General features: G+C 43.9%; 1 long non-coding RNA gene across 2 annotated transcripts; it reads left to right on the forward strand.

The window, feature by feature from the left end:
* The first annotated feature begins 5,989 nt into the window (after window positions 1-5,989).
* Window positions 5,990-12,966, forward strand: LOC137159621 (uncharacterized). Of its 2 annotated transcripts, none has more exons than XR_010921668.1 (4): window positions 5,990-6,079; window positions 7,885-7,965; window positions 12,002-12,274; window positions 12,616-12,966. It is a non-coding gene; the product is annotated as an uncharacterized lncRNA (long non-coding RNA). The 2 variants fall into 2 exon arrangements; XR_010921667.1 differs by lacking the exon at window positions 5,990-6,079 and adding an exon at window positions 7,142-7,228.
* The last annotated feature ends 1,641 nt before the right edge of the window (window positions 12,967-14,607 follow it).

Raw genomic sequence — 14,607 nt, forward strand, 5'->3', positions numbered from 1 at the left:
AATTGTCACAAATCTCAGAAGTTGCATGCAGTTGGTTTTTTGTTTTAAACAGCTCCCGCTGGAAGTTTTTTCTCAGCAGTACAGAGTTTTGCATGAGACATGGGTCTCATAGATTTCAAGGGAAACAGGTTTTTTAATCACTGAATGAAACACATTTTTCTTTCCTGATTTTTTTTTTTTTAAATCACAATTTGACTAAAAATAAAGACCCTAATCCAGAAACCTGTTATACAAAACACAATAATCCAGACAGGAGGAGGCACGGCAATATTTTTTGGAAGGCTTTCCGATCTCTTTTGCAGTCTCATACTGTCTAAGACACCTGGTAAAACTTGAAGCAGGGAAAGCATTAAATGCAGAGCAATGGCTTGTGCAGAATGGCCCATGATTTCTGTTTTATGTATCTGATCAATTTAAATCCTGTGATATTTCCCACGATTGCTCCAGCAGGTTTCTGTAAACTACCCAGTGCCATGTTAGTCCTTCAGCATTGTTCCCCTTTTGTTCAGGCCATACTGTGTAAGTGCAGATGTACTATTCAGATTGGATTGAATTATGTTTTGATTTGACATGTGCTGCAATGCTCACAGAAATACCAAGTAAGTCTTTATCAGGGGAGCAGGTAACAGCTTCTGTAATAAATGAGGAGCTGAATAAGGATGACTGGATGCTATCCAAACAGAAGGAAAAAGTTCGTTTTAACATGGCTCATTAAAATGATGGGGCACCCAGGTGGGTAATAGCAGCAGCAGCAGAGCAATCCTGTAGATTTCAGGGAATTGATACAACTATACAAGGAGGAAATAGCTGAAATGGCATTTAATTCCCCCGGCTTTGCTCCCCAAACTCCCTGTGTTTTAAACAAATGGCTCAGGCACTGGGCTGCAGAGATGAATGAATCCAAGTACTTTATGGACATTAATTAATCCTCAGATCCTCCCTGTGAGGTAAGTGATTATTGTTATCCTTATTTAACAGGTCAGGAAACTGAGGCATGGAACAGCTAAGTGACTTGGCCTAGGTCCCTCAGTGACAGTGTGGAGAATAAAACCCAAAGTTTCTGACTCCACCTTGTTTTATAACTACTACCCAACAAGATCCTTCTTATATGATTCCTCTCCTGCTGTTAGCATTAATAGGAACCTTGCTGTGTCCTGCCCTGAATGTGTGGCAGTTAATGTCTGATGCAGTGTTTAGAAAAAACGCACAGCGTCTAGGTCAAATGATTAAAAATATTAAACTCAGGGACACACTGGAAACTTGGCTGCTGTTAGTGTGAAGTACTCTTGGCCCTATAGATGCTTCTGTATATTTTTACTTAGACACTACTCTTATCCAGCCTCTTGTACTATTTCAGCCTTAAATATGGATGCAGGCATTTTTCTCCCATCAAGGAAATCCTGGTGCCTATTTTTCCCATTTAGACTAAAATGTATAATGCTAAAAGACACTTCTATCAGTAAGGCTGCTTACATAAAACTCCCTTTGCTGCACTACCTGCAGGAGAACCATTGCATTGTAATAGAGATTTCAACTCCACTACTGCAAGTGTTGCACAGCTTTTGGGCAGATCTGTCTTCCTCATTTAGCTTTGGCTACCAGCAAAGAGGATGATTGGAATGTCAATTAATCTCCTTAAAAGCCAGAAATCAAGCCCCATCATAACTAAAGAGAGCTCAATGCGGTGTCATCATTACTTACCTCTGAGTGAACGTCAGAAGCAAGGTGCTCAATCCACGCCTAATTGCAAGTGTCACAAATTATTTGTATCCGAGAGATTGGCTCATTAGTTGAGGGCCTTTTGCCCGGGCAGCCCCAGAAATTATGATGCACTGTGGCACTGCAGGAGTGGAGTGAGAAGAAAACGTGCTTCTGAACCCAGCAGAAATCACAAACAGTAGGATCTCTCAATGTCTTGCTGTGCAACTCTGATGATTAGCTAATAGAGGCGAAGATTCCCTGTGTTGAGAGAGCCTTCTCTACTGCAGTCCTGATTCCACAATCTATCTTTCTTTAGGCCCTGATTCTGCAAAGCTCTTAGGCCAGTGCTTAACCTCAGGTACATGCTTACGTCCCATTGAAGCAATTCAATGGTTAAGTGCTTTGTGTAGAAACTACCACTGATTAATAACTGACCTTGCTCAGTTGCCAAATGTTCATCACACAAGCCACAGGGGAAAGTTATTACATGTGATGGCCTCTGGGCTTATTGAAAATTAATACAGTCTGCAGTTTGTCAATGAAAAAATGGCATGGCTTCCCTCCTCCCCCCCCCCCCCCCCCCCCCCCCGGTCTTTTATCAGTCAAATTGGTTTTCACTCATTTACTTTTGAGGAGGAGGTGTGCTCTGAGTATGCACCTGGAAGTCACGAATTTGAGTTCTAATTCCAACTCTGACCTTGGGCAAGGCTTGTAACCATTCTGTGCCTCCGTTTCCCCATCTATAAAATGGAACTAATGATACCAGGGTGTTATGAGGATTACCAAATGCTGTTTGTTCAAGTGCTTTCAAGATAGAGAACTGTGTAAGTGTTTGGGTTGCTTTTTGCTATCTCTTCTTTTCCTGTCTTCAGTCTCTTTAGACAAAAATTATGTGTGCCTCAGGCTCCACAGAGTGAAGCTTAATTTTTTCATAACATGATTGTTTTAAAATCCTAAATTATGCCCAGTGGCTCTTATTTTAATATAATCCCAGGTTAATTGGACTGGAACCATATGTATATTTGCCAACGAAGTATAACTGAAATGTTTTCTCTTTAGTTAGTGGCAAAATAATCTGCTGAATGCAAATGTTCATAACTATGGTCCCTGTCCTACAATCAGTCCTGTGCAGATGGACCTCGGTTCCCATGCTGACCACCATTGATGTCAGTTGATTTATACACACAAGCAGCGATCCACACTATTCGATCCACATGCAGGACTGGGCCCAAATCATGATTTGAAGTCCTTCCTCAATTTTCTCAGTTCTTTCTCTGGCAAAAATTATCAAAGGGAGTTTGCCTGAAGCAAGACTACATATGTGGGTGAGGACATCAGGACTTTTCCCCTTTCTGAGGTCAGATACGTGCCTCAATGGGATTTAAGCACCTAGGTACTTTTGAAATTCCCATTAGGCACCTAAATGCATCTTTAGTTACCTAAATGCCTTTAAAAAACTGGCCCCTAGGCAACTCATACAGTACTCATTGAAAAAAAAATTGAGTTACATTCACATAGAGGGTCAAAAGGCACCTTTAGGTGCTTGGGCCCAGAATCCTCAAATTCATTTAGGCATCTAACTCCCATTGGTTTCAGTAGGCATTAGGCACCTAAATATCTTTCAGGATATGAGTCTTAAATACCTTTGAAAATCTGGCTCTAAGTCCCTTCTGTGTCTTGGGCTGTTAGACTTTTGGCCTTGTTAGATTTTAAATATTTAAAACAAACCTTTTTAAAAACAACAATATCTATATTACTATATTTCAGTTACAAAACTTGTTAAAAAAGGGAAGGATCTGTATATCCAAAATGGAAAACCAGAGAGTGTCAGATTGGTTTGATTTTGTTTTCAGGAGAATGCAAACATTATTTTAATGTAAAGGACCAATCAAATCCCATGAGGTATTATTGATATCAGCATTATCACTAGGGAAATAATGCGGACTCCTTTTTAGCTTAGGAGGAGCTTTGTAATATAAATAATTCTTAATAAACTGCAAATATTGCTTTTTGCACTTTCTGGACTCTGTCTTGAATCCAAGTTCTGTTCTCCAAGAGCATTATTTGTTAATGGTTTAAAGATGCAGACTTTTGTTTTGGTTTTTGTCCAGACCAGCCCAGCAGACTGCTGTTCCTATGATACTAAAGAGAAAGAGTGAGTGCAGCCTGAAGAGACTAGGTTGAGACTTTTGGAGGGCAGCAGAGCTAAATGGAGACGGTGATTGAGGCTATCAAGTGGTCAGTCTTAAGTTCCTAGAAAAAGGAATGAGATGCGACTTGAAGTCAATCGAGTCATTAGCAAGCTTTCAGTATAGCTAAAATGCTCTTGCCCATGTGACAGCTAGCCTCACTTGCCTTTTTTATTGCAGTCTAAGTATAGTTGTATGCATCTATAGTAGTTCCATTTCCATCTGCAGGGTGTGTAACAGTCTCAGCCTGATGCTTTGCAGACTGAACTTAAAAATCTATTTTACTGGGATGAAAAGTAATGAGTATAGATCAGATTTATAAAATCATTTATACATCAGAGTAAGAGCTAGATTCTCATCTCATTCATGCTGATGTAAAGCCAGAATAACCCCACTGAAGTCCATAGAATTTACACTAATGGTAAAAATTTGGCCCAGTATTCTTAGGCTTTCCCCATATATCTCAGGACATTTTTGATCCTGAAACACTCAAGCTTCCTTATTCATGTCCCCAAATACTGTTCCTATCTAGTGATTTGGTTTATGACCGTACTAGCAACTGCCACTTTCCCTATGGCCACATCATAACTCTTTAAGATATCTGAATCTGAACACTGAATGAGTGGGGGAAATATAGCTGATGATATTCTCCCTCTTCTCTCTCACAGGCCTAGATAATGAAATCTTTAGGCAAAATCAAGTGATGCAAAGACATTCAGAGTTTCCTGTGGCCTTAGAAACCACTGCAGCAGTCAGCTTCTGGGAGGCCAGTTTAATTATACCTGTCTAAGGTGGCACTGATCACTTGACATCTCTCCATCCCTCTGATAGTCTTGGCACTAGACTGGAGGAATCAGTTGAACACAGGGTGTTCATTTATTATCCAATTTACCAGTGATAGTCAGGAAGGCATTACAATCCGATTGACTGTATAACATTTTCCCTTTCAAGTTCTCTGTGCCAAAATCAGGGATGTAGTTCCTCTCCACGTCCTCCAAAGACAGCTGTTTGGTTCCTTCCCCCTTGTGCTGTGATTTCTGGCTACTCACTGTCTGCACTCTTCCTATACTGATATTTTGTGAGGACTGAAGTGTTGTGAAATACTTTTGCACAGGGGAAGAGGGTGGGTTGACTGTGTGAGAAACTACCGGTGTAGAAAGATGCCAAATTGACCAGACACCTGTTCATCCTGCCTCAAATCTGACCTGCCAGGGCTACATATAGGGGGACTGAGGGTATTTAGTCTCCATGACTTATGCAGTCTTTGACCTCAGTAAGGGCCAACTATTGCCAGTGGACACCTGTGTCCTAGGAAGTAGATATGGGTCCATACTGCACATGTCGTGGTTGTGAGAGTGGTATAAAAACCTAGATAGACGGCTCGCATAGGAGACTGAAAGCTGTCAAATGGCAAATACCCTCATCACCACTGACCTAAACTGGATTTAAAGCATTGCCCTAAGAAGGATGGGCTATCTGAACCTGATTCTCAACTGCTCTGCACCTTGTGCAGTCACTGACACCCGAGCAGCAGGTGTGCCATTGGGATTTAGTAGCATTTCGTATGCACTTTATGCAGGTGTAACTAATCACAGAATCTGCACAGTTGAGAACCAAGCCACATATCCCCCTTACCAAGCAGCCCCCATTCTACCATTACTTTAACACCTCTGAAGAACATGCAGCAAGACACAACAGCCCAAACCCAAAAAGGAACTTAGCTGTTGCAACACCTACATTTTAAGTGCCTTACCACCCAGTAGACCACAAACCCTGGGCTCGGTGCCTAGACTCCCTACACAATGCAGGGGGAGAGAGAGGTGCCTGAGAATGGGATCCACAAAAGCCAGCATGGTAGGCAGGGAGCCAGCTAAGATAGGCAAGAGCAGATACCAACCAGAGGGGTGTACCCAAACCCCCACTTCTCTCAGGGAGAGAAGTGCTTATCTCTGCACCTCTCCACAGGCGGGACCTCTATTCTGGAGTCAGGTGCGTAAGCCATTTCTTGCTCTAACAGCAGTGGTGCATACTTAACTCCACATAAAACAGCTGGGCAGGCAAGAAGGCCTGCCTCATAATCTTTAGCCCAGTAGTGAGGGTACTCACTCAGGACGTGGAAGACCACGGCTCAATTCCCCCCTCTGCCTGATGAGGAGAAGGGATTTGAAGCAGGCTCTTCCACCTCTCAGGTAAGTGCCCTACCCCCTAGGCTCTGGAATATTCGGGGGGGACTGCTCTCAGTGTCTCCTGTTGGAGCCATGCCACTTTGTATAAATAAATACACACTGAGCCACAGAAAGCGTGAGATTGACACTATTGTCCAGTGTTTAAGGCACTCCCCTGAAAGTTAGGGTACCAATGTTCAAATCCTGCCTCCTCTTCAGGCAAAGGGGGGAATTGAACCAGCATCTTCCACAGCCTGGGTCTGTACTCTAACCAGTGGAGTAAAGATTAGAAGGGAAACCATCTTTTTCCCCGCTTCCAGCCATTTTGTGTAGAGGTAGGCATGCTCAGAGTCACATCTACCAAATTGGGCCCCACAAGTAAGATAGGTGGGGCAATGTCCGTCTTCACCTGGTTTGATGATGGTGCTGGGGTTTAGACATGAGCTAGGCAACTGGACCCCTGCCATAAGCAGCAGTGCACGTGTACAGAGGCAGAAACTTAGCCCTGGTGGGAAATTCCATTAAAAAAAAAATTAGGCACCAAGTGAGTCTAGGCACCTATCAAGTTGGGGTGCAGTGGAGCAGGGGTTTTATGGATCTCAGTGGTGCCTAAAACTGGGACTTTGGATCTGAGCAACATTTATTCCCCCTTTCAAATTTGCCGCCATAGAAACATCTGTCCTGAATAGACTAATACATCACCTAATCCAGCATTGTCTCCAATAGAAGCTGGTACTTGATGCTTCTTCAGAGAAAGGTATAAAATCCTTTGAAAGGATCCAATGGCACAATGCTACACCACAAAGACGTAGTTCTGCCTGACTCCAGCTTGTGATCAGTTTATGCCTTGAAGCCTCAGAATTAATTAACCTTGTGATTTTATCCTAGCCAGTGTAACTACAAATGCTAATCTGGATCGTATGCCCCTTCTTTAAAATTTACCAAGTTCTTCACCTCACAAACAGCCTGTGTCAGCAAATTACAAAAACCAGCTGCTACAGTGATGCTTAACCTGGGGCTCTAAAGCTTCCTGCACCTCCTCTGGTGCCTTGCACCTGACTGTCCTCACCACTGATCAGAGCTCTTCTTGCTTTGCCAGCTGTAAGCAATTCAAACAAAGCACTGAGCACCAGGCAGATGAGAGGCTGCAGGAGACAACAGAGAAAATGAGAGGTTTGTACACACCTCCCTTTCTGTTTGCAGCCAAGATGGATGAGAACAAGCTTCTTCCCCTTAGGCAGCCAAAGAGAAAGGAATCACAGAGAGCCACAAATTCATCAATGTGCAACATCTGCCTCGCAGTGCCTTCAGCATGTTGGGGTGTCAGCACGTGAAGACAACACAGCCCAAGCTGGCAAGCTTGCATCAGTTGTCAAGAGTTTCTGTTGCCATTATTTTGTGTTTCCCCTCCATTTCCTGTGAGCAGGGTCAGATTAAGTGCAGAACAGGGCCTGATAACACTGATAACTGAAAGCAAGAGTTTTATTCTTGGAGAAGGAAAAACAGAACATCTCACAAGCACTTTAGTAGACCAGTAGTAGGGCTATGTAAAACCCACCCTGCTACTCTCTCTGCAAGCCTCAGATTACTGAGCTTGTTCAGGCTTTATACAGCTAAGCCCAGCTGTCCCATCAAGCAAAGAAATAGTGACAGCATAACTCAGATCCCTCTAGTCCTTGAGACTTCAGCTCCTCTGCTCCCATAGGCTCTTTCAGTTTAGGACTAAGTTCTGAAAAATAAGCTCTAAGCTCCCACTGGATGCTCCCTTACATAAGAGGACAACCTCAGCATGATCTCAGGAAGTGTTTGTTTCCTGACCTATCTTACAGACAAGAAAGAAAAAGAGGACCTTCCTAGCTACTGAAGCAAGAGAGACAAACACTCTTCAGTGAGATGCCCAATCATAGCAGGTAAGTGCATTAGCACTGCTGTTCCCAGACACACAGTTACAGAGATCTGCAATTCAACAGCCCTTCCCACAAAACAACTTTCTCTCAGCAGCCCTAGCTGTCCCATAGAAAGAGGAATAGTGAGACCTGGTCCACTCCTGCCCCAGGAGCTCCACTTTCACAAACTCTCAGAAAATGGATAGGTATCTACATCTGCAATGAGTGTGCCAGGGTTCAACCCACAAGTCAGTATTTAAATACCCCTGAAAGTAAACCCTTCTCTCTCATCTTCTTCCACCTTGCTGAGTAACTAGGTAAGGGGGCAGTATTTCTTTACACTCCCTTTGATGATTAACTGGGTCCCCATTTATCTAGCAAACAAGCTGTTTGATTTGCTACTCATTCCATTCTCACATTTTTTTTAATGCTGCTTTTCACTGTGGCACCTTATGAGTTTTAGGGTGGGAGTTTCTTTCAGTGAATACAATGTATTTCTTTTCACAATCTTTTTATTAAACATAACCTCTCTAGCAGCAGGAGGGATTAAATAGTAATAGGGCCCAGTAATGGCATAAACAGTAGAAGAAAGGAGGGATGGAAAGTGACTCACTGCACTGTTTCCTCTCTAATATCTGGCTTCAAGGCACATTCACATAGTGTCCAAAGGAAGTCTATAAATTCCGGGTGCTTTTTAAAATGAAGTGGCAGCCTATGTCACATCTGTAATTCAAAGTGAAATCCAGGATTTGCAGTATATGCTTCTCCTAGTGGAATTCATTCACCGTATCTCACTTTTCCTGCAAGCCTAAGAGAGTGTTTAATATTTATTTTCACTGATCCAAAAGGACAGGTTAAGTCAATATTTAATACTTGGTTCTGCTTTTGGAAAGTTGAGACCAAGTGAATTTTCCCCCCCTAGCAGGATGCACACTCATGACTTGCTATCTTCATAAATGGTAATGGAACTGTAAAGAAAGAGCTTGTTTATAGGGAGGCAGCCCTGGGGGTTTGTAGCACAGTTTATTACAGCTCCATGGGTTGGAGGTCAGGATTCCTTAGTGCTCAAGGAGATTTGGTATCCAACCCAAATATAATGCCTGCAGGATCTGAATTGAGCAAGGATCTGATCCTGCTAGGTGCTCAGTGCCTCTTGCAAGGTGCTCAGCACTTCTACTTCCACTGATTCCAATGGGCATTGGGGGCACTCAGACTGAAAAATGCTTCATCTGAATGGCAAGTACCATCGACAGGATAAAGTGGTAACAAAAACAAGTTGAAAGAAAAGCAGGAATGTGGCCTGCAAGACTCCAGATTAGGTTACAGTGATTTATGAAGCTGGATCCCACCCTGCTATGTAATAGTTACCACATTGAACTTAGTGGTGAAAGCTTATCACTTAAAAAATTCTCTCTCCCTGCTGTAGTGTGAAAGAAACAAATCTGAGTAGTAAGACTCTTTACCTCTTAAGATTAAACTAAAAGTGGGACTGAACCCAATCCTTCCATTCTGCACACACTTTGGCTTTTGATGTAAACTTCAATGCTGGTCCATTTTTCCAGATTGGAAAAACCTTGGATCTAAACATCCTCAAACTCTGGGGAAATTCAGATCCAAACTTGGTGGTTGAAGCCCAACTCCTGCACAGACAAAACGTGGCTCTCTTGCCTCCTGTTCATGAACTTTTACACACATGAATATTTTTGCCTGCAGTTCCAACATCTGACAAAGTACAAGAGCTAAAAACCACACCCTGATTACAAGAGTCATACAACACTGTTGTTCATTTTAAAGCTTCCTTTTGCTCAGCTGACTGATTAGATGAGGGACACCGGGGTGCAAGTCCTAGCAGAGCAGGGATGCCACCACCATCACCTCCTTGGCTTTTCTTGAGAAAGCACTGATCTGGTTTAGGCAGCTAACTCCAGGAGAAGGTTCATGGCTGTGAATCCCAGACAAAGATAGGTGCCTCCCTTCACCCCAGACTGAGGTCCCTAAGTCCCTTTGAGAGGCAACGTCCTTCTTGGCATTTCCTACAGGTTGGTCCTACTCAGCATGCTGGCTTCTGTGACTCCCTTCTTGAGGTACCTAACTCTTCCCATCATTGTTCAGGGAGCTTGGGAGCCTAATTCCACTAGGCAGCCGGACACCTAAAAGTTACACACTGCAACACCCAAGTCCCCTGTGTGAAACTAGCCTGAGGTCTTTACTGCCCATGACAACCAGAATATGACAGTGACCACTCTAGTTTCACTCTTCAACTTCAGGGAAGTGCAAAGATCAGACTAACAATGGTGGAAAAGACGTTAGATTTCAGAATTCTTACAGCCGCTGCAGTTTCAGCACGTGCTGATGGATGCACTAAATATTCCTAATGCTTAGGTTAATCATACAGTTAAAGGAACTCCATCTGTTCATTTATCGCAATATCCGTCTTATATGTTTGACAAGCCCAGCGACAATTCTGGGTGACTGACCCTTCAACTAGAACTCACCCACGCCCAGAACAGCTCACAAAGCCAATCTGCTGCTCCTGAAAGCAACAGTGTCTTGGGACACAAAGCTACCTGTTTCCCTTTTCCCTCATCAGAAGAACCAACATTAGTATTCACCATATGCAAGTCTGTTTGTGTGCACTTCACAATGGCTGCTGTTTGTCTAGGCAGCTGGCACCATCTGTGCTCTGTCCTGGCCCCACACTCAACTCCTGATGCGGCAAGGGAGGAGGATGGAAGTTCTGTGCTCAATGAGTCGAGCGCTTGCTGAACAATGAGACGTGGCTCTGTTTGTTAGTGGCCTCCCTGCTTTTGTTGCCATCTCGTCGAGGCAACCTTCATTTAATATCATTCTAAAGTGACTTGCCATTGAAGCGAGATGGGGGTGGCGCTGCCAGGATCAGATGAGTCTGTGACAGGCCCTCCCTCCCCCTAGTTGCTGTGTGGTGAGGAGTGCACCTGCCAGCCACCAGATGGAAGAGATGCAGGCATGCCTCCATTTTAACCAGAAAGCACTTGGGCATGTCAGTGTTTCAGGGGAATCCCTCAAGGTGACAGCCTGTGCTCTGGTTGTACCTGTCGAGGTGACTGGGTATGTCAGTGCTCTGGTGCTCATGTTTGATTCTAGTTTGAATGGGACACAATGCATTTATGATTTATATTACACAGTGCTGAGGTGCCCTAGCTGAGATTGGGGCCCCATTGTGTTAGGTGCTGTACATATATGTAATGGACAGCCCCTGTTCCAAAGTATTTGCATTCTAAATAGGCAAGACAGACAAAGGAAGAACTATTGTCTCCAATTGTAAATGGAGAAACTGAGGCATGAAACAATAAAGTGACTGGCCCAAGGCAATAGGGGAAGATGCTGGCAGAGTGGAGAAGTGACTTGTGACTTCTTGGGGCTAAAGCCAGTGCCACCATCACAAGACCATCCTTTCCTTCATATGCATCCTCTCCACCATCCACTCATTTGCATCAGTCTCATTTGTATGACCAAGAAAAAGGTGTTCTGTGGAGAAGGCACAATATGTAACTAACACCCTGCACCTTCAAAACTCTTGCCATCAGGGACAAGAAGAGCTGGACTCCTGCAGATTGGTCCTAGGGTAAAGGGAGTGATTGCCTGCTGGTGTGTGTGAATGCTTTGGACTTGACCATTCTTTGGTTGGATGAGTATTGGAGAACTTAGCTGTGAAGCCCTTCCCTGCACTTAGAGCAGGCTTCCTAGTGAACTGAAAGCAAAGGGAACAAATCAAATGAATTTTGAGGCTCAGCAGTACCGGACAGCAAAGCAGCCACCATTGTTTGGGTCTCTAGGCAAGGCTCTGCTCTTCTAGCAACAATCATAGGGCTTCTTCAGCCCACTCCAAAGCTTTGGAAGTGCTGTGGCATGAGAGAAGGTCAGTGCATCTCTGGAGGCAGGAGGAGAGTGCCTGTCTGACGTAGAATGCTGTCTCTGATACAGTTGGTCTCCTTTTCCTTCCAGAGCTGCAGTCTTTAGTCACCAAAGCTAGAGGCACCCCAGCCCCAGTAGTGATTTACTGCCCTTGTCTCTATTCCAGGTCACAATCATTTCAATTTTCCCAGGGCCACCAGAGCAGCGGAATAAAAAAGAGTAGAAGACTGGGGTCATACAAGGAAGAAAACGGATCCCCCTGAGGAATAAACATTCTGCAACTAATGAAGTGTGAATCCGAGTGGAATGGAGTAGTTTAGTGACCAGCAAGCCACCAACCAGCATTCATTAAGCTGCAGAGTAATTTTGAAAAATAATGAGGGTCACAGTCCATCCGGCTGTGATCTACAGCTCCTAATGAGGGGCCCAGCCCATTAAAGTGAGATAATCTGATGCATGGGGTTTTTTTTCATGCCCTCATTAATGTCTCTTCTACTTTAAAAAGGGGGTGGGGAGTGAGCAGGGATAAGAGATGACACACATTGAGGCTTATTCCCAACCAGAACTATAGTGTTACTGTAGCTGTTCTAGGAAGATGGGTGTGCTAATTTATTTCAGCTCCTTGGGTGATTCTAAACTAATCCAGCAGGGGTCTGACCACCGCATTTTTCAGACAAAACAGCTTACCAGAAAAACATGCAACTCTTTTTGTGGACAGTAGTTGCCTGTTGATTAGAACCGTTGTCGTTGTAAATATTGCATCCCTTTTCATATTTACAGGGATGCCAGCAGTAACCGCTCTCTTGTTCTTCTGGAGAAAAAGTAAATCGAGACTTTTTTTTGGATACCCTTGTCAGCACTGAAGTATATCGAGTACACTCCAAGACAAGCCTTCACGTTACCCCAGAAGATATCTTAATTCAGAGAGCCACTTCAGGCCAGCAGCTTTCCAGCATCTGTATATTTACCATAAGCTGTTTCTTCCCAGACGTGTAGATCAGGGCTAAATCTTTGCGACAAGTCACCAACATCAGCAAATTGTTTAGGTCCCATAGAGAAGTTATGTTACCAAATAAAGATTTCACATCAGTGGCGGTGACTGGAATGGAGGCATACAGAGAACCGTGTAGTAAGCAGAAATGTGCCTGAACTGTAACGTGGGATCTGAACAACCCAAGAAGGTGGGTGGATTCAGAATCAAAATTGGGATCCAGATCTGAATGGCACAGTTGGGCTCCCTCCCTCATATTTATAATGGGCTGAATCCAAGCCCCTCTGAATTGTGGGATGGTTAAGATTCAGATTGGATTTTGCAGTTTGGGAGCACCCTAGCCATAGGTATACTTCAGTGATAGCAATGTAGCTAAACATGATTTACACCAGTGCAAGTGAGAAAAGAACCAGGCCTTACATCCCCGCCCCAGGAGCGTAGGCCAAAATTTTCAAAAGTGGCTACCTCATTTGGGTCTTTGGGTGCCCAGCTGCAGACACCTTGGGCCTGACTTCCAGAACTACGGAGCAGCCCGAGCTCCAGTTGAAGTCAATGGGAGTTGCAGGTATTTGGCACTTTTTGAAAAGCAGGCCCCTTTAAGATATCTCAAGTTGAACCCTCAAAAACTGAGACACCCAATATTATTAGACCTTTTTGAAAATAACTATTACAGTTTAACTCTGAGTAATGTGATACTTGAGACAGGCGTTCAAATGAAGAACTTGCCACTAAGGGTTTGCAAAATAAATGGGGTTCAAGCCTGGGATTAAGCGAGGAGCCATTCTCTTAAATTTCATTGGAAAAATGCTCTTTTTCTGCTTATTTCTATTTTTTGTATTTTTAGCACTTCACCTGCAGTGTTGGGAACCCAGACCCAACAGTGGTCATGTGCCCCAACATGTCAATGTCCTTACATCTTTATGCTTGAGTCACAATTTTTTCTCTGCAACTGTTTAGGGTTAGAAACTTTTTTCTAGATGAAAGCTGATATTCTCACCTAATCACATGCCTCCAGGAGCTGGAGCTTTAAGGAAAAATCAGGAGACTCTCAATAAACCTGTGAGTGTTGGCAACTCTGCAATGCTACAAATGACCTCGCCTCTTTTAAGAGTCCAAGGTTTGCGTTCTTGTATGTTTCTAATAACATTTTTAATTTGTTGTCCCCTTAGTGACCCCTAGCACAGCCCTGTTAAGGCAAGTGGGCCTGCACCAGTGCATCTGAGGGGAGCATTTGTCTCAGTGTTTTCAACACAGCCTCAGTGCTCTGAACTGTATTCCTAACCATAGACCCAAGTCAATAAGCCATTGTGACACCTGTTGACTCAAAAAGCCCGGTGATGAGGAGGGGCTCGAGAGTATGTCCCTGTTGGGTTTGCTAGATGAGGGTGAAGTAGATAGCGATCCCATTGGTGGAAGCTTGGAGTGTCCCTAGTGAATTTTACTCTGCCTCCTAAAGTAGTGGGACCAGGGAATCGATATTTTTGTACTAACTATTGTTGCACAGTTGCTACACTCAGCCCGCAAGGGACAGGAGGCAAAGGTGAGCCACCAGCAGCCCCTGCAGGTTCCAGAGTGAGAGTCTGGCCCATCCCTCCTTCTTCGGGAACTGCAAGCTCTTGAGGGAGAGGGGGATAGTATATGTAGGGGGGGTGGACATGAGACTGGCCCCACAAAAAGGGGACAGGAAATAGGAAAGGGAAGAAACTTTATCAAGCAAAAGTGTATCTGCTTCCTCCCCATGTGCACAGCAACTCAATTAATAAGGCCTAATTTTCACTGCT

The sequence above is a fragment of the Emydura macquarii genome, unplaced genomic scaffold, assembly GCF_026122565.2.
Source record: "Emydura macquarii macquarii isolate MOO-44397 ecotype Brisbane River unplaced genomic scaffold, CSIRO-AGI_Emac_v2 contig_1876, whole genome shotgun sequence".
Taxonomy (NCBI): Eukaryota; Metazoa; Chordata; order Testudines; family Chelidae; genus Emydura; species Emydura macquarii.